Genomic DNA, 27,456 nt, shown 5'->3' on the forward strand with positions numbered 1-27,456 from the left:
TACCACGATCCATAGGAACAGGAGCATCTTTAAATGCTACTGGAGATTTTGCCAGTGCTGGCTTACAGTAGCTGCCTTATGCTGCAGTTTCCTTTCAGCTAAACAGATTCCTAATTTTGACATTAAACTAATGACCTCATCCAAGAAGTTACCCACATCATGACTGGCCAAATCACCCTGAAGCTCATCAGGAAATCCTTTCTTAAACAAAGATATGAATGTAGCCTCCTCCCAGCCCACATTTGTTGTGATAGTTTTAAAAGCTTTAGGGTCTTGCCTGCACCCTAGTAACCTATTAATAACCACCCTCTTCTTTCAGGTTGATCAAAAGTTGCAAAGAATTCCTTCAAGAATGCTTAAAGAGAATAAAAAAACGGTACTTAGAATCATAAAGAAGGGATTTGTGTATCAGGCTGATGATGATAGTAACCAATGATTGGACGGTAGTATATGTTTATAAGGCTCAGGCCCAAAAAAACATGCAGCCTTCATTTAAATTTTTTTAAAAATCAGTTTATTATATTGGCTAGAATGGGAAATTAATGGCTCTCTGGATGCACCTCTAGCCTGGGAAATGGGATTGGTAAGTGAATCAACTCTTTGTTGCAAATTATTTCTAAAATGGTCACCTGGGAGGAGGCAATCATATTATTGAAATGTTTTTGCAGTACCCTTGCAATTTTTTAACTTGTTCTACATCTGGAAAAATTCCTTCCATCTCAGAGTTTTAATGTTTTCAGATCCAATTTTATGTTCTGAAAGAGTAAAAATGGCAGACATGGTTTGTTAAGAGTAACTGAAGGTTTAGGAGTACAAGAATGTAATATAGAAAGAAATGGGAAAATAAGTAAAGCAAAACTGTATGAAGCAAGACCAAAACAAAAAATACTAAAAGAAAAGGGGCAAAGAGCTGAGAAAAACTGAGATCTTTTATATTATTCTCAGATGGCTGCACCTTTAATTGCTGCAGCACTTAACAACAATGACTTAATACAAAGCTCTTCTTTCGATACCAAATTTAATTAAAACTCATTAATAATCACAAGAAAAATGTATAAGGAAAAAACAAAAATAGGCAAAAAAGGTGAAAACATAGGTGAGCATTGACAAGAACATAACAGAAGGGGTGAATGAGGTGAAAAATCATATAATAACTTCTCCCCACCTTCCCTTCTACATCTATAACCTCAGGCAGTTAGGTGTAGTAAAAGACAAGCAGGAGTTAATTTACACTTTAAATAATGTATTATTGATAATATTCATAAATAACAACAATATGCAAAGTACATTTGAATATTGGCAACCATGCAACCTGATAAATGGTGATGTGTAGTTTCAGACGACACACAGACTTGTTAGTTACTTAAACTGTCTCTAGTTAAGTCCCCATTTTTGGTCAGCTTTCTTCAGAACAGGCTGCATGCCTGTCTCAATATGGCTGCTGAGCTGTGCTCTTCATTGTGTTGTCTTTTTCAGTTCATGGTGTGAGAAGCTCCTTTTTCAGTTTGGGGGGGGGGCGTAAAGCAAGCAAATTTATAGCTTTTCTGTTCAACCCCTACAGCCAATAGGGGGCCATGGTACTTAAAGGCTTCTGATACAAGCCAATTCCAAACACCCATAGGTAAGTGTCCAATGGGGCAGAGAATACCTTTCACACCTGCCCCCAAAACCATTTGTTGAGCTGAAGTTTGCCAGCTAGGCAGTCTGGTTTTCCTGTGGGGGTTGATTGAGAGAGTCCTGCAGAGAATCACTTACCAAACTGGTTTCAGGCACTTCCCCGAACCCTGTCATAAAATTACAAAGGACTGGTTCTTAAAAGTAGGGAAGGGGTTCTTAACCATCTAATCATTGCTGTTTTTATAAATGATAGACATTAGTGTTACCAATAAAGACATACAAAATATTTATCAACTTATATGCAAATTTTCACACCAGGGTGCAGGGTCAGATGTAGGTGGGGATGGACTGAATTACTGTTACCATATAAGAAAGTTATGATGTTAGATATGTATTGATTTATTCAATTCACTAAAAGTGATATTCTTAATCAAGTCAGTAGGGTAGCAATGTTATTGTTCATTTATTCATCATTGTACAAATTAAGTAATGTCACTTACTGTATCAGAATGCAGAGGTAGGTCTCATTACAAGCTAACAATCTGGCGTCTGGCCTCCTGCCATACCACGATTGTCTCTACAGCTGCACTGCATCTTGCTTGAACCTCAGTCATAGCTGTTTACAGTTGCTGCCCCTTCAAAGTGAAACAGGTAAGTGACATGATGTTTATATCTGTACAAATTGAAAAATATCAGCAACTTTAGTAGAATTGTGAGAAAGGTGGCTTGGTGACACTTTATGCTACAGTGACCAAACCAGAATGTTATGAAGAGTGATCAGATGAATTGCAATTAATTGCAAAGTTCCCCTTTGCCATGAAAATGAACTTAATCCCAAAAAAAACATTTCCACTGCTGTTGTGAAGAAGACTTCAGGGTGCCCAAGAAATTCCAGCAAGTGCCAGGACCATCTCCTAAAGTTGATTCAGCTGTGGTACCACCAGGGCACCACCAGTGCACAGCTTGCTCAGGAATGGCAGCAGGTAGGTGTGAGTGCATCTGCATGCACAGTGAGGTGAAGACTTTTAGTGGATGGCCTGGTGTCAAGAAGGGCAGCAAAGAAGCCACATCTCTCCAAAAAAAACATCAGGGACAGACTGCATATTCTGAAAAAGGTACAGGGATTGGACTGCTGAGGACTGGGGTAAAGTCATTTTCTATGATGAATCCCCTTTCCGATTGTTTGGGGCTTCTGGAAAAAAGATTGTCCGGAGAAGAAAAGTTGAGCGCTACCATCAGTCCTGTGTCATGCCAACAGTAAAGCATCCTGAGACCATTCATGTGTGGGGTTTCTTCTCAACCAAGGGAGTGGGCTCACTCACAATTTTGCCTAAGAACACAGCCATGAATAAAGAATGGTACCAAAACATCAACTGAGAGGAACTTCTCCCAACCATCCTAGAACAGTTTGGTGACGAACAATGCCTTTTCCAGCATGATGGAGCACCATGCCACAAGGCAAAAGTGATAACTAAGTGGCTTGGGAAGCAAAACATTGAAATTTTGGGTCCATGGCCAAGAAACTCTCCAGACCTTAATCCCATTGAGACCTTGTGGTCAATCCTCAAGAGGAGGGTAGACATACAAAAACCCACAAATTCTGACAAACTCCAAGCATTGATTATGCAAGAATGGGCTGCCATCAGTCAGGATTTGGCCCAGAAGTTCATTGACAGTATGCCAGGGTGAATTGCAGAGGTCCTGAAAAAGAAGGGCCAACACTGCAAATGCTGACTCTTTGCATAAACTTAATGTAATTGTCAATAAAAGCCTTTGGAACTTATGAAATGCTTGTAGTTATACTTCAGTATACCACAGAAACATCTGACAAAAAGATCTAAAAACACTGAAGCAGCAAACTTTGCAAAAACCAATATTTGTGTCATTCTCAAAACTTGGCCATGACTGTATAATGTTCCTATGCATCCAACAATTTTAACTTGAGACTTCAGCACTGATGTTAAATCTAAATTGGGTACTTCCTTGAAAAATTTTATGTTTAAGAAATTTGAATACAACTAACCAAAGGTCCTGCACACGCAACAACTAACAACAGAACATGGATCATTTGATCAGTTGAGTTGGAATCTACTGTCTATGAAAGCAATTTCAGTCACACAATACAAACAAGTGCACTATTTTCCAAACAGTGCCCCACGTACTACTAATATATGTAATTGCATTTTATTATCACTTGTCACAAACTCCACTCTGAGTCATAGCAAGGTTTGGGGCAGCCACCCATACATTTGGAATCCTGGCTGCAAAGCTGCAAAAATGTAAACAGCACTGAGTCCAAAACAGAACTGAGGGAATAGGGAAAAGGTGGAGGCTTTTAAAGGGGAAGACAGGAAGTGAGGTCAAAGGGGTCAGGCTCACAAGGATCTTCAGCCATATGCTCAAGCCTGGACGTGACATCACAGGGGCCGGAGCCAGCAAGGTCTTCTTCCATAGGCTCAGGAGGGCCAGGTGGAATCTCCAGTGAATTGTCTGCAGGAAAGGGAGAAAAAGAGTCAGTGCACTCTGCCACATCCTGGTTTGATTCGGAATTGCCCTTAATCAAGCCCTTTAGCTGCCTCCCATGCGCACGTGTGTGACACACTATTATTTTTTAATGCAACTTAGCACTGAGTGATATAGCCAAAAATATTATCACAATAATTTCTACTGTACTGATCAAAATTGAGATTTATCATGATACAGAACTTCATGTTACTGTTCCAGTTTTTAAAGATTATCTATCTTAATACTACAGACTGAATAAATAAGATGTTAACTATAGCTTAAAATATCATTTATTACCAAAATACAACACACACACACAAACTATATAAATACAAAATTTCCAAAGCAAAACCTCGGAAAAGTTTTCAATTAAATAATAGCTGTTACCTACAGTAGCTCAGATTAACAAGGTGTGCAACAATGAGAATGTAACAGTTCATATACAAGTGCAAATGTGTAACAGTGCAAAAATTGCATTACAGGTCTTGATAAATATTCTACCTGCATCCACTAAAAGTTTTCAAGTAAAAATCTGACGTAGAGCAGTGAAAAAAGAAGTATATTTTCTGTCTTTTCTGGCTGCCATCATAAAAGTAACATACATGTATTTACTATCCTGGGTATTACGTTAAACTGAATTTGGCCCTGCAAGGCATCCTCCAACTTGCTCGGAAATCATGGGGGTTGGTGGCAGGATTGACACTCCAGCCACCATAAAAAAAATTCACACAGCTCTGAGAAGACAGAAAGGACTCCTTTCTGCTATCCATGGGAAGTAGCTCTGCTGCAGCCACCCATAGGAAGGCTTCTTGCATTAAGAAGGGGATGGGGGAAAGCCCTTGGAAGAGCCATCCCCGGAAGAGTCAAAACCATCGTGGAGCCAATGGGGTCAGGCCTGTCAGGGATCAGAACTGGTGTGGTGATGAGGCATTGCCCGCTGCACAGTAGCAATTTGAGGCGGCCCATCTGGGTAGGCGTGTGGAACATCTTATCTCTCCGGCATGATGATCTTCTTCCTCTGCTGTCAGAGGAGCTGCGTAAACTCTGTATTTCAGTGGCGGCACTCTCTGAGGTGCACAGACCTGGGACTGGCCAGATTTCGGTAGGTGGGTACACCTTTTATTGGTCTAGTCTCTCTGATAGCTGTCATACTCAGGGAGTGGCTGTTGCTGTGGCAGATTGGCTTTTTCTGATGGTGTCCAATGTCACTCCTTTCAACAAGAGTATTATGAGACTCAGTGTCTGTTGTCTCAGTGTATGCTCCGACAGTGGTGAGTGATGTTTTTTCATTGAGGGAGACATTTTATTTGCAACTTCGCTTGGTGCTTGATGGGTGCCCACGAGGTGACACTCCTCTGGTCATGGGTGACTTGGCACTTACAGGGCTGACTATGAGGATTGTCTCTGTCCCCATGGGTCTGGTGACCATGGTGAAAGTGGCTCCATGTTCCTTGACTTTGCAAAAAGTCAGGGGTTGCGAATCGCTGGATCCTGGTTCCAGCGACCTGAGCCGCATTGTTGGACTTGGTACTCCAATACTGGTGGTGCAGTGAAGGAGATCGATCACATCCTCATGGGCAGACGCTGGAGGCTCTTGCAAAACTGCAGGGTCTATAGAAGTGCCCAGTTTGTGAATTCTGACCACAGACTTGTTGCTATTCTGTAGATCCAGCTTAGGATGACACTGCAGTTGTGACCGCTGAGCTGGCTACTTTGTGCAGCTGTTTAAAGTTGATCCTCTGGCTAAGACATTGGATATCTCTGGGCCCCTGAGTGTTGAGCAAGGTCGTGGGGTCCAGCGGCTGTGTTGCATCTGTTGGAGAAGAAAGATTCACCGATCTTGTCTTTGCCGATGATGCTGTGATCTTCACGGAGTGAATGGAGGCTCTGATCGGGGCTCTCGAGAGACTGAGAGAGGAGTCTGAGTGTCTGGGCTTGTAAGTGTCCTGGAGAAAAACCAAAACAGCCTTCAGCAGTGTGTCTGTCTGCAGAGAGAGTGTCAACCTTGTCAAGAAGTTTACTTACCTTGGCATTGACATTCATGTCTCTGGTGACTCTTTCTATGAAGTCAATAGACGGATTGGGAGAGCATGGGGGGTCATGAGGTCACTGGGAAGGGGTTTGTGGCGCTAACGATATCTATCTAAGGACGAAGGTCCAAGTATTTAGAGTCCTAGTGCTTCCTGTCTTGCTATTTGGTTGCAAGACATGGACACTATCCAGAGACCTGAGACAAAGACTGGACTCGTTTGGCACTGTGTCTCTTCGGAGAATGCTTGGGTACTGCTGGTTTGACTTTGTGTTGAATGAGCGGTTGCTGATGGAGTCCCGAATGAGGCACATTACCTGTGAGGAAACATCAGTTACGGTACTATGCCCATGTGACGCAATTCCCTGAGGGTGATCTGGCTCACAGGAACCTCATTGTTGAGGATGTGAGTGGCTAAACCAGGCCAAGGGGACACCCACGTAACACCTGGCTGCAGCAGATAGAGGGTCTTTTCTGGAGGGTGGGACTGGACTGCGTGTCTGCCTGGGGGGTTCCCAAGCTGTTTCGTTGTGTAGTGTATGCAGCAACACGCTGTACCAGTGCATGCTCCCCAACCTGACCTGACCTGACCTGACATTATAGGTTTTCTGCTAAAAAGGTGCATCTGTTCACTATCTCTGGCTTGGCTCTTTTGCATGAGACAGTGCCACCTCCTGTGCTAAAAACCCGAACCATAATTCTTGAGAACCCCAGATTAAAAACAACCGCCATGCCCCTAACCACACCCATCACACACCGCGCCACAAAACTAACCTGACAATCATCTGTGCATTCAACAAAATATGCATCTTGAAGATACAGAAAAGGGCAGGATTGGGTCATGAGCAAAAAAAGCTTAAGAAATCCTGATGTAGTGTATAGTAGAATGTTATGTATTGCGCCAATGTCCAACTCGACCAGAAAATTGATACCTTGAGTCAAAGACATTCAAAGGTTTCCTGAATGCATCTTTTTCTAAAGCATTCACTGTCCTCATGTCTTTCACCAAGAAGTAGGTGACTGCATTTGTAAGGTCCAGATGTCATTTTGATTCTCTATTATATGGGGTCATGGCTGCAAAAGTCAACACAATGGACTGCTGTCTAGGTACAGCATCACTGCTAGAATGCTTGCTAGCCACATCATTTGAGTGTTCTTTCTCACAATCTTCATATTCTATTGGATGAAATCTTTTGAGGTGGTGGAATAAATTTGTTATATTAACCAGTCTTTGCAGGTTCTTTGAGGTGGCATATATTGTATGTTGGCTGTTTCTGTGTTTGGTCGGTTTTGTGATAACCGAGCCACTTACAAACTTTTGATGATGTGTGCCCTTTCTTTGCTATTTTCTCTTCATAAGCATTTAACACATTTTTCTCCTTGTCATCACTCGCCAGGTACTCATCTTCACACAGCATTTTTCCTCACACTCATGACCACACTGTTAATAATTACCTTCTTACCACGTGGTACTGCGAAGTGCAATGCAACTGGCTGATATTCTGATGTTTTTCCAAGTCTATGTGCTGCATGAAAGGCCACAAGCCTTGCCTGTGTCTGTATAAATAAGATAGATAAAAAAAAGTTTTATTAAATTTTATACCCTAAGCTTATCATCATTTACAAAAAAAAATGTCATTCAAAAAAAAAATTGAGATTATTTTATCACCCAGAACTAATATTGTTACAAAAATATGTAGCACACAAAACTGTGATAACTCTTTATTTTACTAGAAAATTAAATAAATTTCCAGCTTTCAAGCCAGCAAACTAACCCTCCGAACACACCTGAATGTTATGCCATGCATACATTTTTCCTACTTGTTGAACATGGTTAGCCCATTTCTGGGTCATGGGTTCTACAGCTCAAATGGCAACATATAAATAAAAGTCCACTAAAAACAATCCAAATCAATATAAAATATTATGTATGATGTGGTAATATTGTACTGGATATCACATACAATATTATGTTGTTCAGGTAAACAGTAATAAAGCTGCCACTCTTGCTCAGGTCTCTTGATTCCTGGTGTCAGTTGAATAGCAGCATTAGACACATAGACATTGGCTTTAAAACTTCATTCAGTTAACTGTGTATTGCCAAGCACATACTCTTTATGAATGCAAATTCATTAGAAATCCCTCGTGTGTTAAATGATTTGGTGGACATGCCATGGTTGAACAATTTTCAATTCTCCAGACAAGACAGGCAAAAAGAACTGAGTTGAGGATGTATAATAGAATGTCTTTCCACCCTGAGTGCGCACTGTGGTTAGCGGTAATGTCAAGAACAGGGTTTAATAATGTCAGCAACAGGCCTCCCAGTGTATCACTTGTAAATTACAGTCTTTTCTAGCGGCATATATATTATACATAGATACACAGATTGATATTATACATATGATGAATTAAAATATGAATATTGAGTACTTGCGTAGATTATGTTAGTGTTCTGATAAACCGCTTTGGAACTGTGTTAACAAATAATGGTTCAAATAAAAAACGCTAAAGCGAAAGCATACACAATTCAATGTACTGAAGGTTAGAACTGTGCAGCCTGCCTGTCTAACATTTGTGCCACCGGTTTGCTGATTCACAACAGGCTACGGCTTGTTAGCTGTCCCATGTTTAAAGTAAGTGAGCAGCCTCGCAAGGTCAAGCTTTGTTTACAGAAAGTAAGGGTAATTTGGTAAGCCGTTAACCTACTGTGCAAAACAGCGCAGTGTGATTGTGATGACTGTCCTAATTCCATTTCCCAGACTATGGATCTTTATTCGGCACCAAAAGGATGCACCTGCAAAGCACAGGCACTCGACTTGCGCCGGTCACGCAGAAAACTCCAATCCCCACTTTGTGTGCGTTATCTGTCATAGAAAGTCCCCGAAAGCCCTCCTTCGGAGATAAGAGAGGAGGGAGTCCAAGAATGAGACCGTGGATTGGCGAACGCAGTCATGTGACAGATGTCGGGCTAACATGTGAAATCGCAGTGCCGCCGCTGCTGGCTACTTGCTGTGGTGGATGTGTGAGAATCCGCGCGCAGGTAAGCCGCTGTCGCGTTCTCTGGATGTCCGAGCATTACAAGATGTCATCTGGGGCTCCTTGCTTTCCTTCGACTGCAGTGCCGATCTAAACTGTCGCTCAGATTTTGGTAGGATGGGGAAAGGAATAACGGTTTTGAATTCAGCGAGGTGTCCATCAGCGGCGCGCTCTTCGGCATACTTGAGCAAAGAATATCATCAAAAGGACGAAATTTCAAAGTGAACTGCGCCGGTTGTTTGTAAAAATTGTGGATAAAACAGCAGACAAGTGCAGTGGCGAATGAACCGTTAGCGCGTAGCTCTTCTGCCCGTTACATGGGTGACAGATGTTAAATGCTTCATTTACCGCACGAGTGAGCGTCTGTGAAAGGCAATCTCGGACTAGTCACAATAGGACTTAAGGCAAAGAGGGTCCTCATACAAATGCTGAAAAATGCCACGATTGACATCCGTGTTGTACATTTAAAGTTGGCGGATTTCTAAAAACACTCAGATTCTTCCTCAAGTCAAGTGATCGAAGCGCTTGTTTATGAATGGCATTGACTACTTAATATACTTTTAAATAAAGCATCTCTTTATAATCATGCTCACTAACGGGGTTTTGAGTGAGGTTATTACTGTTATTCCATTTAAAATTATCTATCTATCTATCTATCTATCTATCTATCTATCTATCTATCTATCTATCTATCTATCTATCTATCTATCTATCTATCTATCTATCTATCTATCTCCTAGCCTGCCTATCCTTGACTTTGCTTAATTACAGAACTTACTAATTATTGAACCTCATTATCTGTTTACTTGCCTTTCATGCGCTACATTAAGTGTTTCTTGTAATCTCGATCAGGCCTTGCAAACTTGAAGCGCACAGGTTGCGTTTTTTTGGTGCTTTCAGTCTGTCGATGAGATCTCCTAAAAGCATTTGTGTCAGATTTGCATTTTTCACCTGCTGTTTCCAATGCGTGGAGGGAAATCAATGCTTGGGTGCTACTTCTCTTATGATCCTGCCCTTTACTGTACTATTCTGGAAAGATAAGCAATTGTATTTCCAAAAAGAAGAAAAACACAGCCTGTCTCCTACTTTTGTCTGATCTTGGCTCACTGCTCATATTTTGGCATGCATTTAAACCTTGCTAGTGTGCCATTTTAACATCAAGTGAAGTGATCAAGGATTTTGTATTTTTATCTTTCACAGCTTTTGGACAATAAACCTTACCTGCATTAAAGTGGAGAAAGGGCAATGAGGATATTATATTAGGGAGACAAACTACATGACCTGAGAGGATGTAGGTGTGATTGACAGCTTCTTCTCATCCGGCTAGAAGGTAAGTGGAGAGCTAGCACTGCTGCCTTATTTGCTTGCACTGTTTGCTATGGCAACCTCTCCCCTTCTCTGGCTGATGGTAATGTACGTTTTATTGCAGAAGACATCTTAAATGAATGTATTGTGAGGAAAAGGTTACAATAAACATCTTTTTTTTTGGTGGTAGTGGGGGGATGTAATCAATGCTACACAACTGTTAAAAAACAAAAGCAACAAGCCTCACATTGATTTTCTCCGTTCCCATAGTTACTATATACAATGCTGTTAGAATCAGTGAGCCTGCATTTAAACTTAAGCAACGTCCCCAGTAAACAATTTCCTGAATGACATGTTCATGTGTGTGAAAAAAAATCACGTTGTTGATAAACAAAGTCTTTTTTTTATCTTTTCATTGATGCAAGTACAAGCTGCTAAGACAGAAGGGTGTGCCTTCTCGTAATCATATATTTAGATAAGACTTTGAGATCATCCCCTTAAGACCAGCAGATTAAAGCTGTCTGGGGTGTCATCCGCTGGGTGGGGATTTTGCATGTGTTGTTCTTTGAAGGGAATGTTCTGTACTTGTCTGCTACCACTTTATTTTGCGCTGAATAAAGACATTAGTTTGCCACTCCACCTTGAAATGTACCATATAGTTAAATTTCTCAGTTGCATAACCAAAACCATGAGCTGAATTGTGAATTATTTTAAAAAGAGACTAGGATCAATGAAAAATGGGATTTAGTGCAAACTTGGCAAAACACATAGCACATATATCTATGTCTAACGGAGATTCTTAATTGAATTATTAAGCAGATGGGTGCTCATTTTTAACTGCTGTCGACAGTGATGGATGTAAATGGGGTTGGCCGGTCAATTTTAAGCATCTGACATCATGCATAACCCTCACCTGTGCGTGTTTTATATTGCTTTTCAGTGGAACTAAGAAGAAGGATTTAATGTCAAAATGTTTCATAAGATGTATGTTAATAGCTTGTTTCATTTACAATTTAGTATTACTGAATCATGCTACTTATTAATTTTTATTTGTATGCTCTAAATTGTTAAAACATACACTTTGTGACTTTGCTACTTTTAGTTCTTTTTTTATTTTAATTTTTCCAGATTCCTGGTGTCTTCAGTATATCAAAAAGGTGTTTTCTATTCTAGAGTTGTCATTTTTCTAAATAAATGCGCTTTAATTCTTTCTTGTGCAACTAAAACAAACTGAACAGCTTCATTCAATGGCAATGCAACTGATTAAGCTGGTGAGAGGCTTTCCTGTTCATGTGGTTTGCTGGATAACTTTAGCTGTGCTTAAGGACAAGTATAATCTGTCTGAATGGCTTAATGTATTGCCTTGACAACAGAGTGTATGGCCTCAGACCACTTTACTAAACAGACTACTCTGCTCTAAAGAAAAATCAGCAGCTCCAAGAATGCTTTGAGTCCAAGAAAGTCTTTTACCAGTTACTACCCTACAAGAAATACATGTGATTAGACTTACCTCTTTTTTAGACAGAAAACAAAATACACTGTGTATGGAATTGCTCATTAATGCATTTTTCATTTTGATTTTAATGTCGGAGATAGATATTTTGGGAAATGATATCCATAAAATTCTCTAGAATCTTTCTAGTCAAAGTTATTCTCCTTGAAACATCAGCTTTCATTATCATTATAGAAGGCGTAAAAAAATTTTTTGAGATAGTTTTAGTATTTATCACAATATTTATATTTTGCATAACTTTCACAAATACTAAAACCTTGACTCCTTAATGTCTATTACTGTCTTGAGTGATAAACTTATCATTATTAGTTAACTCAGGCTTTTACCATAATTGCACAAACACTTGAGCAGCTATTGAAAGAAACCTTCTCTGTTGAAACGGACACGTGATTCTTTTGTGTCGTGTTAACCTTAAGGTTGTTTAGGGATATTTGATTTAATACAGCAGTTTTTGATTTAGTAGTTTTGGATTTCCTAAGAATTTTAAAAAGCTTGTGTCTCCTTTAATTTATTTCTACTCTAATTAGTTGTCACTTGATCAACAGAGGATCTTTGGTAGCATTTTATACTGCAACAGAAGGAACAATGGACACTAAAGGTTTCATGAAGCCTGTTTGCTCTTTACTAAGTCTACATTTGAATTCCTGGGTTGGGGGAGGGGCAGTTGGGGGTGGGACTGGGACGACATACTTCACTTTTCATTAATGTTGGCTCAGCTGTGACAAAATTAGCAAACGATGTCTAAAAGGTTTTTTAATTCAGTGGCCATCCTTAGCATCCACTTCTGTACCTTTTCAATCATTTCTTAATTGTATTACTGCATTTGCTTTTCTGCTTTTACACATTTGAACTAGAAGAGCTAAACAGAAGAAAAAGGAGGTATGGGCCATGCAGAGAATAAAATAAAAATAGACATGAAATGGATAATAATGAACCAGACACTTCTTCTGGTTTTGTGGTTTATACGGTTATGCAAGTATTTTGCCCACCAGAGCTTTAACATTGTTTTCCAGTTTCACTGATAAAGAAAAACATTATAAAGAAATAAAAGCAGTTTAAGGAAAAGCATTCTAAGTGAAAAGAAAACAGGGAATTTGTACTTATAAGTAATTTCAGATGTTGAATTATGGACATCCTTCCGTGTAATTATGATGCACAAAACATTGCATAGATTTTAAATAAAAAAATGTCATTCAACTTTCAGTTTAAATGATCTGTCTAAACACATTATCACACCAGCGTCTAGACATCACTTACCTTTTAAATCAAAATTAGTTAGTATTAATATCTCAGTTAACTAATAGTCCACATTGGAGGTGTTCTTGAAAGTGCTAAAATCTCAAAAAATAAGATCAAACAAGGATTAATTTAAGTAGAGGCGTGTGTTATATGCATCAACGGAAAGAGCATTTTACAAAATGTAGAAATCACTCAGATCATATGTTTCTTTACTCTGTTCCAGCTGTAGCAGAGTGAGACAGATTTATTTTTAATGGAGGGACCAGGAGATGGAAAGAAAACCAAAATTACAGTGGAGGTCAGTACTGGGTAATCAGAAAGTTAGCAACCAAGGTTGAAGCTGAAACACTGCTACTGATCTTTTTTTTTTGTCATCAACTCTCTAATTAGGAAATAGATCTGATACTGATGTTTGAATCCACTTGACGTATACACCATGTGCCCTGTTAAAAAAAATTATGTAACTTGAAAACAGATGAAAAGGTATTTTACCATCCATTTTTATAGGAATTTTGCTTTGGCTGATATGTCTGTACCTTGTTGATAACCACTGACAAGCAGTATATGAATAATAAGGAGATTAGGTGTGTAGAAAAAAAGGTATACCATAATAGATAAATTGACACACAAAGAAACATTTTATTTTATATATTATAATTATTTAAGCAGTATGTCTGTTTATTTCTGAGTGATCAGAAGTGAATATGGAGAGGGCTTGATTGTGTGCTGTGACAGGGAGAACAACTCTGGTGAGTAAGGGGCAGCATTTTGCATAAAGATGGCCTGCGTCTTTTGAAGGCAGAGGAGCACTTTGTACAGGGATAACTGTATTTCACAAGATTGATAGTGAATTTAATCCTGTGGTGGGGAAACACAAATCCTGCTCTTTTTCAACGTGTTTTTGGGCTGGGGGTTTCTTGTTTAATAATCATCTGTCCAAGTATGGCATGTAAATGCATCATGTATTTATTTTGTGAAAAGCTAATGGTTTAGATCAGTTTTCAGGAGATTTAAAAAAACTATAAATTGCTTGTTAATTATGACGATGTATATACTTACAAAAATCTTTCAAAAATGAAGCCAGGATCAATATTTGTGTTTTTAATTCAGAATTTTGCATCTGATTTAATAATAACAAAGTACTTGAGTGTTTAATCAATTGAATAAATATTTTCAAAGCGACAAGAACAACTTCTTTCTTCTTCTTCTCCTTTCAGCTGCTCCCGTTAGGGGTCGCCACAGCGAATCATCTTCTTCCATATCTTTCTGTCCTCTGCATCTTTTTCTGTTAAAAGCAAAAACAACAACATTTATTTATATAGCACATTTTCATACAAATGATGTAGCTCAAAGTGCTGTACAAGATGAAGAAAGAAAAAAGAAAAATATTAAAATAAGATTAGGCAATACTAAGTAACAAAGAATAAAGTAAGGTCCGATGGCTGGGAGGACAGAAAAAACAAAAAAAAACTCCAGAAGGCTGGAGAAAAAAACAACAAAATCTGCAGGGGTTCCGAGGCCATGAGACCACCCAGCCCCCACTGGGCATACAATGGTCTTACAAACATCTTAAAATTGCTGTTTCAACTCATTCATAATTATGGCGGTTTTATTCAGTCAATTCCATTTAAAAAACCAAACATACTCAATACATTTACAAAAGCTATACCAAATGTAATGAGGATATTGATTTTACAATTCAATAAAGATATGAATAGGAAATGTGTCCATATAAATCAAACCTACTGTATGCATTATTGTTTGCTTCTCAACAAAATTCCCATCCAGATCCATGTAATCTTCCCCCTTTTCATATGTGTGAAGATTGCTTTTGAATTGCAACTATTTCCAGTATCCCCAGCGTCAAGATAGTTGACAAGGAAAAAGAGTAAATCAAAATTCATGTCTATGCAGATCTCATCTGCCCTTGACCAACCTGGTCATTTGGTCAGTTGTTTGGCATACCACAAAACACAATTGTGTAGATCTTGATGATTTTGGTAGAAAGTAATTTAGGACTGGCAAAATTATAAACAGTGATGGCACTTCCTTTGTAAAGTCTTTTTATGGTCAAGAGGATCAATCTTGCAGTGTCATACTTGGTGTGTGTGTTTTTATTTTAAAGTATACCGTATTGGTAAATGTGTACAGCACTTAGTATATACATTTCATTTGTAGAAGTACAGTACAATCCCTCTTAACTGGCCTCGCATTAACCGGCCAACGGATTAACTGGTGTGTTAAAATAAAATAAAAGCCCATCGGGCTTCGCAACAGAGGAGTTGCCCTATCTGAAGATGCAGCTGCCTTCCACACTGGTCCGGTAGCCCTCCGATCCCTGGCTACATCAGGCTCCATCTGGACTGAGACTTGGGTTCTTTCTACAGCGGCCAGGGCACTCACACTGTGGCTAAACTAGCCCAAAGCCTCCACAACTGCCACTGCCTTTCGACAGCCAGTCGTCTTCAATACTGAATACTCACAGAGCTGGAGTGACCGCTTTTTTCAGCCCCACCGAGTGTCGGCCAAACACTCATCTGCAGGGGTTCACCTCCCAGCTGCCTGCCTTTGCTCCATCGAATCTGCGCTCGCTCGCTCTCCTGCACCGGCTTTCCTCGATCTGCTTCCTTCTCCATTAACCTTCCGTTCTTTCCTGTTCTACTCCTAGCCACCTTGCACTTCTATTTATCACGGGGACGTGGATCAGATGTGGCAATTAGCAGTTCCTGGGAACAATTACGGATGCGGATGACTCCTCACCTGTGCACTTAAGCTTAACCGATCGGCCACACATACTTACTAAGCCACGAGTGCGGCAATTATTTATTTAAAAAGTGGCCTTTTTGACTTGAGCTGTGGACCTGCTGCACCACACTGTCCAGTCGTTGTACGAGAAAAAAAAACTTGTGTGCGAAATCGTGGATGAAACCTTGTGGATATGGTTTCTTCAGGAACGTCGAAGAGGTACAGTACATACCTTAGAAATATTTTTCTACATGAAAATAGGTATGTGTTGGATTAACCGGCCAAAACGGCAACCGGCCATGGATCCAGTCCCGAGGTGGCTGGTTAAGAGGGATTGTACTGTAATGTGTTTAAAATTAGTGGATTTGTAGTGAATATATGACTTTTTACAATATTTGTACATATTATTGTTATTATTATTAATAATAATAATAATAATAACAACAAATGCATTTGTTTATCACATTTTGTTCACTGAATGCAATTTCATGTGCTTTACACAAAAGATTATAATATTAATTGCCATTAATATATACGATATAAAGTTACAAAGATAATGGAATGATACTACTGAAGAACTGGCAGAGCTGAGAGCTAGAGTTTAAGTAAAGAAACTAATAAGCTCAAATGAGAATTTTAATAACAGGTGAAAGCAACACAAAGAGTGGAAAAAGGCAGAGGGATCAAGATTGAATCTTGACAAAACTGGTTTCCATTTAGTTTTGTGTTTTTTCATTCAGTGCATGCGTGAAAGAGAAATGCTGTGGAAAAATCACTAATGCATTAACACATTCCCATGCACAATCAAATGTCACAAAGAGGCAGTTCTTGTTCTTTCATATTTTGCAGGATTCAGTTCGTTCCCACTTTGCAGGATATGGCCTTCCTCATGAAAGTGATTTTCCATCCTGGAAGGATGAAGTCTAGTTCATGCAAAATGGTCTCCCAATATTGCAATATATTCATTCATTATCTTAAGCCTAAAAATCTCTTCACACTACCGCAAACCCCATACAATTCTGAAATATCTGGGAAATTCACATATGCCCTCAACTTAGACTAGCATCAAGAATTTAACAATTATGCTCATGAATGGCACATTTGTTTAAGATGAAGCATTAATTGCCAAATTGTGTATTACATTAACAGTAACTGTGGTGCTGCAGTCTACAGCTCTAAAGATGTGGGGAGAGGATGGGGATAAAGCTGCATGAGCATAATCCTTGAGCATTTGCTTGCAGCCGCATTGTGTTTAGTTGTTGGATTAAGCCCATAAGTGAATTTGTTAGAAAGTACAAGTAAAGACTAAACATCTTGATTATCTCTTTGTAATATGCTTAACACACTTTTTTCATAATCTTAATTCATGAAAGACCATTTGTAAACAGATTGCTGAACGTATTTAATGTGTTATAAATGTTGAGAAAACAATAGCTCTAAATATATGCAGTACTTGATTTTAATGTTGTCATAAAGTGAACTTCAACATGTCCTGTGTGCTGGTTTATTAACAAGACCATAATAATTAGTTCAATTTGTGATGAACAGGTTAACCTCTGTGGTACGTCTGATATTACTTGGGAGATGGTAAGTGGGAAAAATTCTGTCCCACAAGTTGTTTCTCAGAGATAGCAATCAATGAGTAGGGCTCTCTTAAGATGATGATGTGTTCATATGAAAGCTGTGTACCTTAATTAAGCGGGAATGTTCACAGATCATACATTCTACATCTCTGTATGCCCATTGTTTCTCTGATATTGTTTCAATAGCTTGCTTTTGAATGATGATCCATTTTCTAAATGTCTACAATCAAATCTACTATTTTTTGTTTAAAGTGTTGATATCTCCATTAAGCTGAAAATTAACATTGTTTTTCACCTTTGTAATAAGATACTGTATGCTCCTCCTATATTAGGTATATGTGTGTTATAGTATCGTATTAACTACTTCTATTAAAAAAGAGGCTGATGCAAAGTGTAATATAACATAAGCCTGAATGAGAAACAAGTATGGTGTTAGGATTAAATACAGTATGTAATACACAATCACAAGTAAATATGCATCTGCTCTTTATGCTTCTGCACACACACTCATTGTATACAGTGAACACTGACACCAGTGTTTGGTAGATAATGACTCTGTGCTATCAAACACATTTTCTTCATCATTCAATACCATCCAGCCTCATATACTGATTGAGAAATTGAACGTTATGAATGTTAACCGATTTATTACATTATGGATTCATGGTTTTCTTTTAAATCATTCACAGACAAAGTACAAGACACTTCTTCAGAAGTCATTGTTTCAAATGCAGGGACTCTGCAAAGATGTGGTTTGTCTCCATTACTACATTATTTACACTGTAGACAAATGACCACTGTTCTTTCAGTATGTTGATGATACCATGCTGAAGAGGCCATTACTTAAATCAAGTGTAATCAAGTGTAATAGGAAACAATCTTACTCTGAATGTCAAATGATATTTGACTATAGGAGGAAGAAATCTGCACGTTCATCCATCATTGTTTTTGGCGTAGAGGTAGAAATAGTGACTGAATGTAAATACTTAGGAACTCAACTAGATAATAATCATATTTGGAATAAAAATATGTATACTGTAAAAGGAGATAACGTTTATTTCTCCTCTATAAGCTCAGACTATTTAAAGTGGACAAAGTCGTCATGTTGTCCTTTTATTGCAGTGTGATTCAGCCTTCCATCACTTTTAGCCTCATTGTTGATTTTAGTGATCTGACAAACCAACATTTAAAAAAGCTCCGGCAGATTCATGCAGCTAAAGCTATTGGGGTTGATGTAGCTGATTTGATAAGTGTGTGTCATAGAGCAAAGTTGAAAAAACTGGAAATGATCACAACTGAGGACAGACACTCATTACACACAGAACTTAACTTCAGTAAATCAGTGAGGATCGTTGCTTAAAAAACCCATACAAATCACACCAGAAATGATTTTCTTCCTAGTGTCATATGTCTTTTTAATAAGGAATATCAGAGATAATAAAAAAATTCAGAAGTTTAGAGGTTTCATATGTAGACTATCATATAAACATTTTAGGTAAACACTATATGCATTATCACACTGCTCGAAGTAGTTAGCAAAGAATCTGCTTTTCACATGATGGAAATATCTCATAATTTCTTTGTAGGTTTTAACCTGTCTTGTCTCTATTTGTTTGTTTTATTTAATTTCTGTCTGTTACTGTATGCAACTGAGAAGGCAAATTTCATGTTTTTATATGTTAAATGCACATCACATTCCTTTACTACTATATTACATGCGCAGAAAACTGTATACACATATAATAGTAAATGTATATTACCTCCCTATGATGCAACTTATGTAATATTTTACACAAATACTTATGCAGAAACTTCTCTTCACTGTATTTCCATACAATTTCATTATAATATGTCTAATTGTATTCTTGCAGTGTTATATTTTAGGGAATTTCTGGAAAAACTTGATTGTATACCAAATCTAAATTGTGTGGATGTTTCATTTTAAGTAAATGTTATGTCTTTGTAGAACTTGTCTTTATTAAATTTCAGATTAAAGAGTTAAATATTATAGATGATGTAATTTTTTAGTGTAAAATAACTTTTATCCTAGTAAAAAACTCAAATCCACCTAGCTTTAGCAACATAGATGGTATGTCTGATATGCTTAGATCAGGGATCTCAAACTCCAGTCCTGGAGGGCCGCAGTGGCTGCAGGTTTTCATTCTCACCGTTTTCTTAATTAGTGACCTGTTTTTGCTGCTAATTACTGTAGCTTCTTTTCAATTAATTTTAATTGAATTGCTCTTGAAGATTCTGACCCAATAATTTTTTTTCCTTAATTAGCAGCCAAACAATAATGAGATACAAAATGACACAAACCATGACCAGCAAACTGTGACGATCTTACAATATCTGAAAATAAAAAGGGTGGAGGTCTCAGAAATATTGATTTGCTGATGTTCCTAAAACATTTTAACAGTGCTCTTAGAAAAGTAAATAAAATGTAATGTTTGAAAATGTATGCTAATGCACAATGAGAGCAGCAACAAGCCATGGAATTAAACAATGGGCTTCATTAACAACAAGACTCGGTGCCTAATTAAGCAACTGGTTGGAGTGAAATTGGACCTGACTTAGTTGGTCTTCTGTTGGCTCACTCACGTCACATTTCATTTCTGATTAAGGAAAGAAATGAAGCAATTCAGAGGAACGATGAAGACATTCCGTGGAACAAATCTTAAAAAACAAGTCAATTAAAATTAATTCAAAAGAAGTTAATTAGCAGCAAAAACAGGTCACTAATTAAGAAAAGGGTTAGAATGAAAACCTGCAGGACTGGAGTTTGAGATCCCTGGCTTAGGTAATGGTACACATTTGTCATGTTAAATGCTGTAGCTTATGACAAAGACTTTTTAATTAGTATTAAACTCTTAATCTGTTTGTTTTGTAATAGTAATCCCCCATTGATTTGTTTTCCTTATTGCAATTGTAAGTTAAATGAATCATCTAAGAATTATAATATAATGCTTACATCTGGTTTACAAGTATTACCTCACAGCTCTAGAGACATGGTTTATTTTAGAGCCAAGTGTTCACTATCTTTTTGGAATTTTTATATTCTTCCTGTTTTCTACATATACTTAAGATTTCTCATACATTGCAAAGACAAATAGTTTTAGATTAGTTGGTGGCTATAAATTAGGCCAGTATGGATGAGTCTGAATATGCTAGTGAGTGTACCCTATGTGGGTCTGGTCCAAGACTGGTTCCTGCCTTACACCATTCCATGAATATTTAAGGTGCAAAAAAATTAAAGGATGACTACATACAGTATGTATGGCAAATAACAAATGGTCACTCATGATCACTAATAACACATTATTAATTCTAATATTACACTTATGTTTGAATTAGTGAGTCAGAGTAACTTTGATGTGGACAAGAGTAAATGTGAGACTGCCTTAGTGAGAAATATTCTCCTGTATGTTGATGTATTTGTTTAAATATGAGAATTTTTTCTCTAGTAATATAAATATACATACAGTACTTTGTTTCAAGGAAGCTTAATTTCTAGATTTTCTATACGATATGAATAATTGCAGGAATTAGCTCATACGTCTGAATACTGAGCTAGACCAGGTAGTACTGACATAAAATATTTGTGATAATGACCAAAATGATTGGCCATTCTCTTCATTCAAGGAGCTTAGGGCAAATTTTAAATTTGAGTCTATGTTTCACAAAGTGTGGTATAAGGCAAATATAATATGTTCTTTCCACTATATCATGTTTATTTTATTTTCATAATCATACTGGTATACAGTGCAGTGCTCTCAAAGAGCATGAAGTAGGATTCATTATAGATGGAGCCCACATTTTGTGTTGATTTGATTTCTCACATTCATTTGAGATTTCTGTCACCAAGGGGTCGATGGTGCCTCTGTTTCAAATTGTGTGTTTAAATAACATTCAGTTGCAGCAGTCAGCTCATTTAATCATTCAATTACTTCTAATACTCAGTTAATCATTTAGGCATGAAAACACTAATGTCAGTGTTTATATCTGCTAAAACTTTACCATGTGATGTTATAGGTAGTAAGGCAACAAATTATAAGACTATTCACAGAAGATCTGCCCAAAGACAAGTCTAAGGCATCCATATTGTCTGCATTCCTTTATACTGCACTGTATCAGATATTTGCATATGTATTTCTTCCTTTATCTCTTAACAATATTGTTCTTAGTAGCTTACTTGGTCTCCTGTGCTTGTGCCTGTTCTCTTCTTAATATGTGTTTATGTCATTTCTTCTTTCAGACTAGTAAGTGGTTTGAAAGATTTCTTTCCTTTTGACCCTTATTTATAAGCTATGCTGTTTTGTCATATTGTGTCTTGGTTAAGATGCAGCCAGGAATCCATTTGAAAGCTCATATTGCGCATTCAAAAAACAGGATAAGAAAATCTAGCAAGGTGTACCTAATAAAGAGGCTGGTGAGTGTAGATATATATACAAACACTTTATACACTTGTAGGAGTGTCATAGCATGTTTTTAAGGCAAATATTTCTTACTTTTGTTAGGTCTGTGTGGCTAGCAGTTAATATCTAATGTTAGGGGTGGGCAGTATGACCAAAATTCTATATCACGGTATTTTTCTAAATTATCTCGGTTTCACGGTATTCGACGGTATTTTTTTCCCCATGCATGAGTGGATGTTAACCACATTTTCCACTGCAATTACTGGCTAAGAATAACCTATTCCACTGTCAAGAGTATTGTACATTGTACAAAAAAAAATCATTTTAATGTGCACACAAGTATTAATACAGTTTTGCATTGCCCCATAAAGTGATAGTTTTCAAGGGGGTGGCACTAATGGAGAAGGTATCACATTGCATGACAGATGCAGTCAAAATATAGAACCTTTTTATTGAACAAATTATTGCAAAAACAAACTATAATTTTGACAACATATTTTCAACCATACAAAGAGGCATTTAGACTTAGTAAAATATCCAGAAGTGCTTGTCAAAAATTGTATTGCACCGAATACGTCTTAGAAAAGGAATAAATAGTAAATATTTTTTGTAAACCAACTACACTTTCTGTTAATGTTAACAATCTCTGTCCACTGACATGTTAAAGTGACTTTTTAAACAATCTTTATCATCATTAAACTGCAAAATATTTAAACTAATAAATAATAACAATAAAATAAATAATAGTATTATTACTACTGATAGTTGCACTATTACTTCAAGACTAAGCCCAGGTGCATTACACAGTATTCACCAAATTAAAATAAAATAAAACAAGTGCAACTTGGTGATGACATCTTTACCAACTGAACCATCATTTAGGCAAACTGCATTAATATGGACCTTGCTTCAAGCTAAGCTATACTGGGAAGAAAAAACAAACTATATGTCGAGAACAAAGTCAACATTTCCACTTTATTCTCGACGTTTATGTCGAGATTAAAGTCGACATTTCCACTTTATTCTCGCCGTTTATGTTGAGATTAAAGTCGACATTTCCACTTTATTCTCATAGTTTACTTCATAATTAAAGTAGAATGTCGTAAACTAAACTTCCTAAAATCAATGTTTAATCAATTACTTAATTTACCCTGTCATAAATTAATGCAGCACATTAAATGCTTTGTGTTACGTTCCCCGACCCAGTGGTTAATCGCTACGCTTCTTAAACTGACTTCCTCCGCACTAAGAGAAGACAGCGATCACCATACAGAATCCATTCACTTCATGATATTCCTGCTTTCTGAAAATGTAGAATGCTAAGATAAATACTTGATATCATTTTCATGATGAAATGCATTAAAGCAGGTATTACACATGCATGGTAGTGAGGCGGTAGTGCTGCTCCCTCGCAGTAAGGGGTCCCCAGGTGTATGTTCAGTGTAGAGAACTTTATGGCAGGTGTGACAAGGCTCCAAAAAACTGGATGTATGAATAGCTATCGTATCGCACAGGTTTAACTTAAATATTGTGTAAATGTTGGGTTTGTGATCTGCTGGTCGGAGACACGAACAAAGAATTCAATGCATGTTCTTCTGAGCGGGCTATCTTTATTGCATGCATGCTGTCTCTATCTGACGTCTATAAAGTCAACATGTCGACTTTATTCTCGTCATAAGCGTCAAGATTAAAGTGGAAATGTCGAGAATAAAGTCAAAATGTCGTCACACTATTACACAGTACCCAGGTACATTACACTGTATTGAAAACAAATAAAACAAGTACAACTTGGCTTGCAGTATTATCCAGTAGTATAGAAACAGTATTTACACATCTGACCTTTTAAAACTAAAGTATCTCCAGGCGACGGACGTGACTCCTTTTTTTCGGCAAAAGTTCTTCTGTTCATCATGTTCAACTTTACTTTTAGTTCAGTTTCGGAATGCTCTCTGTCCATTTTCACCGCACGGCATACCTATGCTACCGCCCACTATTTGATGTTGTAGCAGTGAAAAAGAGCCCTAGTGCAACAAATCTGTGTTTAGCGGTGTAGCAGTGAAAAAGGTCCCCACTTGAACAGTTTCCCGCTGAACGTTCCGAACGTCATTTAGGCAATTTAAACCGGTGTTGCGGTATAAGAAAAATCCATATCATAAAAAAAATAAAAAACGGTTTTCGGTATGAACCGGTATACCGCCCAGCACTACCTAATGTGTTCCATGCTTTGACTTTTCAAGGTTCAAGGTTACTTTATTTAGTCATGTTTACACAAGAAAACATGAAATTTGCCTTCTCAGTTGCATCTAATAACAAGACAGAAAGAAATAAAACAAACAAATAGAGACAAGACAGGTTATTGAAAGGCAGTTTGATAATGCATAACAACAAAACAAAAATTGTTCAGGATACATATCAAACCTTAATCATTTTCCCAGATATTCCTTATTAAAAAGTTGTATGGCACTAGGAACAAAGGAATTTCTGGAGCAATTTGTGTGGGTTTTCAAAGCGTCTATCCTTCCTGATTTACTGAAGTTAAGTTCTACATGTAATAGATGTCTGAAGTCAGTTAAGATTATTTCTAGTTTCTTTGACATTGACCTCTGACACACTTGCCAGATCATCTACATCAGACCCAATAACTTTAGCTGCATGCTTCGTAATCTGCTGGAGCTTTTTTAAAGTTTGGTTTATTAGACCACTAAACCAGGCAATGAAACTGAAAGTGATGGACTGAATCATACTGCGATAAAAGGACAACATGAGGTCCTTGTCTACTTTTAATAATTTAAGTTTACGAAGGAGAAATAAACGCTGATTGCATTTAGAGAATATTTTTTTTTTTGTATTTGCATTCCGGTTAAGATTATTATTTAAGTTAGTTCCTAAGTATTTATATTCATTCACTATTTCTACCTCCTCCCTCAAAACAGCAATGGATGAACATACAGATTTCTGTCTCTTAAAATCAAATATCATTTCTTTGGTCTTTTTTACATTCAGAGTGAGAAAGTTTTTATTACACCAGTTTACCATCCAGTCCACCTGATTTCGATAGTGGCTTTCATCCTCCCCTGATATGTGTCCTATGAGCATGGTGTCATCTGCATATTTAGTAATAGATATGTGGTCATTGTTCAGGTCACTTGTGTACAGAGTAAATAGTAATGGTGATAAGAAACACCCCTCTGGACTTCCTGTGTTTGAGTGAATAACTTTTGAAAAAGCATCCTGTATCTTGACTGTCTGTGAACAATTCAAAAGAAAGTCCTGAATCCATAATGTGATAAATGGGTTTACATTCATACTATTCAGTTTTCCAATCAGTATGTGAGGCTGTCTGGTATTGAACACTGAAGAAAAATCCAGAAATAGTGCTCTGATATACAGTATGTACCAGGCTGATCACAAAAAGTATAGATTTGATGTAATTAACAAGCAGAGCATCTTCAACACTTCTTGTTGCACAGTAAGCAAATTGGTAAGTTATCTTGAAAAGACTTTGTCTCTGTCATTTTCAACAAATGTTCGAAGCATTTCATTGGAATAGAGGTGAGTGACACTGGGCTGTAGTCATTGAGACAGCTTGGCCTGGAAACTTTAGGAACTGGGGTGTTGACTGATTGTTTCCATAGCTTACAGTGCTAGAGTAGTGGCTCTGAGGCTAGGGATCTGCACTGGTAATCGGAAGGTTGCCGGTTCAAATCCCATACATGCCAATAGGGACTCTGCTCTGTTGAGCCCTTGAGCAAGGCTCTTAACCTGAAATTGCTGAGCGCTTTGAGCAGTGAGGAAAGTGCTATATAAATGCAAAGAATTATTACAAGTCAGAGACCAGTTTAAATGCAAATTAAAACCTGGAGAGAGCTGCTTAAAGCAGGACTTTAGGGGCAGACCTGATATACCGTCTGGCCCTACTGCTCTAGTTGTTTTAACCCGCCACAAGCCTTTCTCCAATTCAGATAAACTAAACCCTATCACAGCAAAATTCCTTGTGTTTTTTTAAGGCACCTCCATTACTTCTGCATTTTGGGTGCTGAAATCGCATGATCATTTGTTAAAATTTGTCCTTGCTTTTTATGAATCTGATAAGCTTTTATTGGTCAGTGTTGTTTGATTTCTCCTTAAATAAATCTGATTTTAGTTTTTAGTTATTTAATTTTTGCCTATAAAGACATTTTAATATTCCCTGAGAAATCAGCCTCTCAATTTTACTATAACAGGCACTACACAGCATAGTAATCATACAGTGCATGTATGTGTAGAAGGTCTGGGTGGATATTCTAAACACGAAGTGGACAAATTAACATGTCAAATATTTCCTATAGGCCAGGGACCAGTTCAATTAAGTGTAGGATAAAGAAGCTCTAAAAAATACATCCATTTTCTGATTTGCTTTGAATGTAAGATCTCAAGGTGTCATAAATGGAGTGTGTGGGACCAAAGCTTAGAGTGATAAATACACATAGGAGAAATGTGCACAATGTCATATTATATTTATATATCATATTTAATATTTTACCTCATCTTTTTTGCTGGAATGCATTCAAAACTGTTTTCCTAGAGAAAGAGATAGGTTGTTTTTTCATCTTGGACAGTCACTGTGGAAAAATGTATTTAATTAACTCTTCAAAAACAATGAATAGGTTTGGCTGCATGTTAAATGTTTCTGAAAATTTGCCCAAGCTTGTGAAGAGTTTGTGGATACTTCCTCTTCTGTACTAGATGTGTATAGGTTGGTCCAGATCTAATTATGCAACTGTTAATGCAATGCAATGCAATAATTGCATAATTAGATCCAGACCACCCTGTACAGCTATGTCCGGCTGTCTGCAACAGTTAATAATGATATATAGAGGTGCTGATTTTAGGTTTTTAGTGTGTCTCCTCATGTTAAATGCTTTATTTTGCCACATATTTTTTAAAATTTTTTATTATATAACACTTTACCAGTAAATGATACTGTTTCATGAAGGGGGTTTTTATCTTACATTTAGTTTTTAAACATTTTGGAGCAACTTGTTTGTGAGTGCATTTGTCACCGCTCACTTTTTCCCTCAGACTTTTGTTGGTGCATCTTGTTATGAGTGGGATAGATAGTAGCACATTAGGACTATGCGATTCATTGATTTCAAATTGAAATTGTGCTTTGACAAAATGTGATTTTCAAATTGGAAGATTTTATTTAGCCTACATGTTGTTGTAACAACTTGAGGGAATCAAGAGAAAGAATGTATTCAGCACTTAGAAAATGCTGGTACTAGGTGGTCTTGAAAAGAGCCATTAGAATTACCATGAGCAAAACCACTTTCTCCTTCCTCAGCCACCCCAGCACTACTGCTGTCACCACTGTGATATTCCACAGCTCCTTAAATGTTGCTCTATTTGCTCACTTCTACGTGATCCACTGATTGAACTTTCATTCTTCCGGCTCAACCTTGCACTACACAATTGGGGTCAGGGAAAGCA

The 27,456-nt window shown here is 37.5% G+C and overlaps 1 protein-coding gene across 1 annotated transcript in view; it reads left to right on the plus strand.

The window, feature by feature from the left end:
* Positions 1–9,039: 9,039 nt before the first annotated feature.
* Positions 9,040–27,456, plus strand: part of tmem108 (transmembrane protein 108) — a 333,338-nt gene continuing 314,921 nt past the window's right edge. The window contains exons 1-2 of the mRNA XM_028804027.2: positions 9,040–9,191; positions 10,388–10,517. The gene's annotated coding sequence lies outside the window, so the exon portion shown is untranslated. The remainder of the gene's footprint in view (positions 9,192–10,387; positions 10,518–27,456) is intronic.

Source organism: Erpetoichthys calabaricus, chromosome 6, assembly GCF_900747795.2.
Source record: "Erpetoichthys calabaricus chromosome 6, fErpCal1.3, whole genome shotgun sequence".
NCBI lineage: Eukaryota > Metazoa > Chordata > Cladistia > Polypteriformes > Polypteridae > Erpetoichthys > Erpetoichthys calabaricus.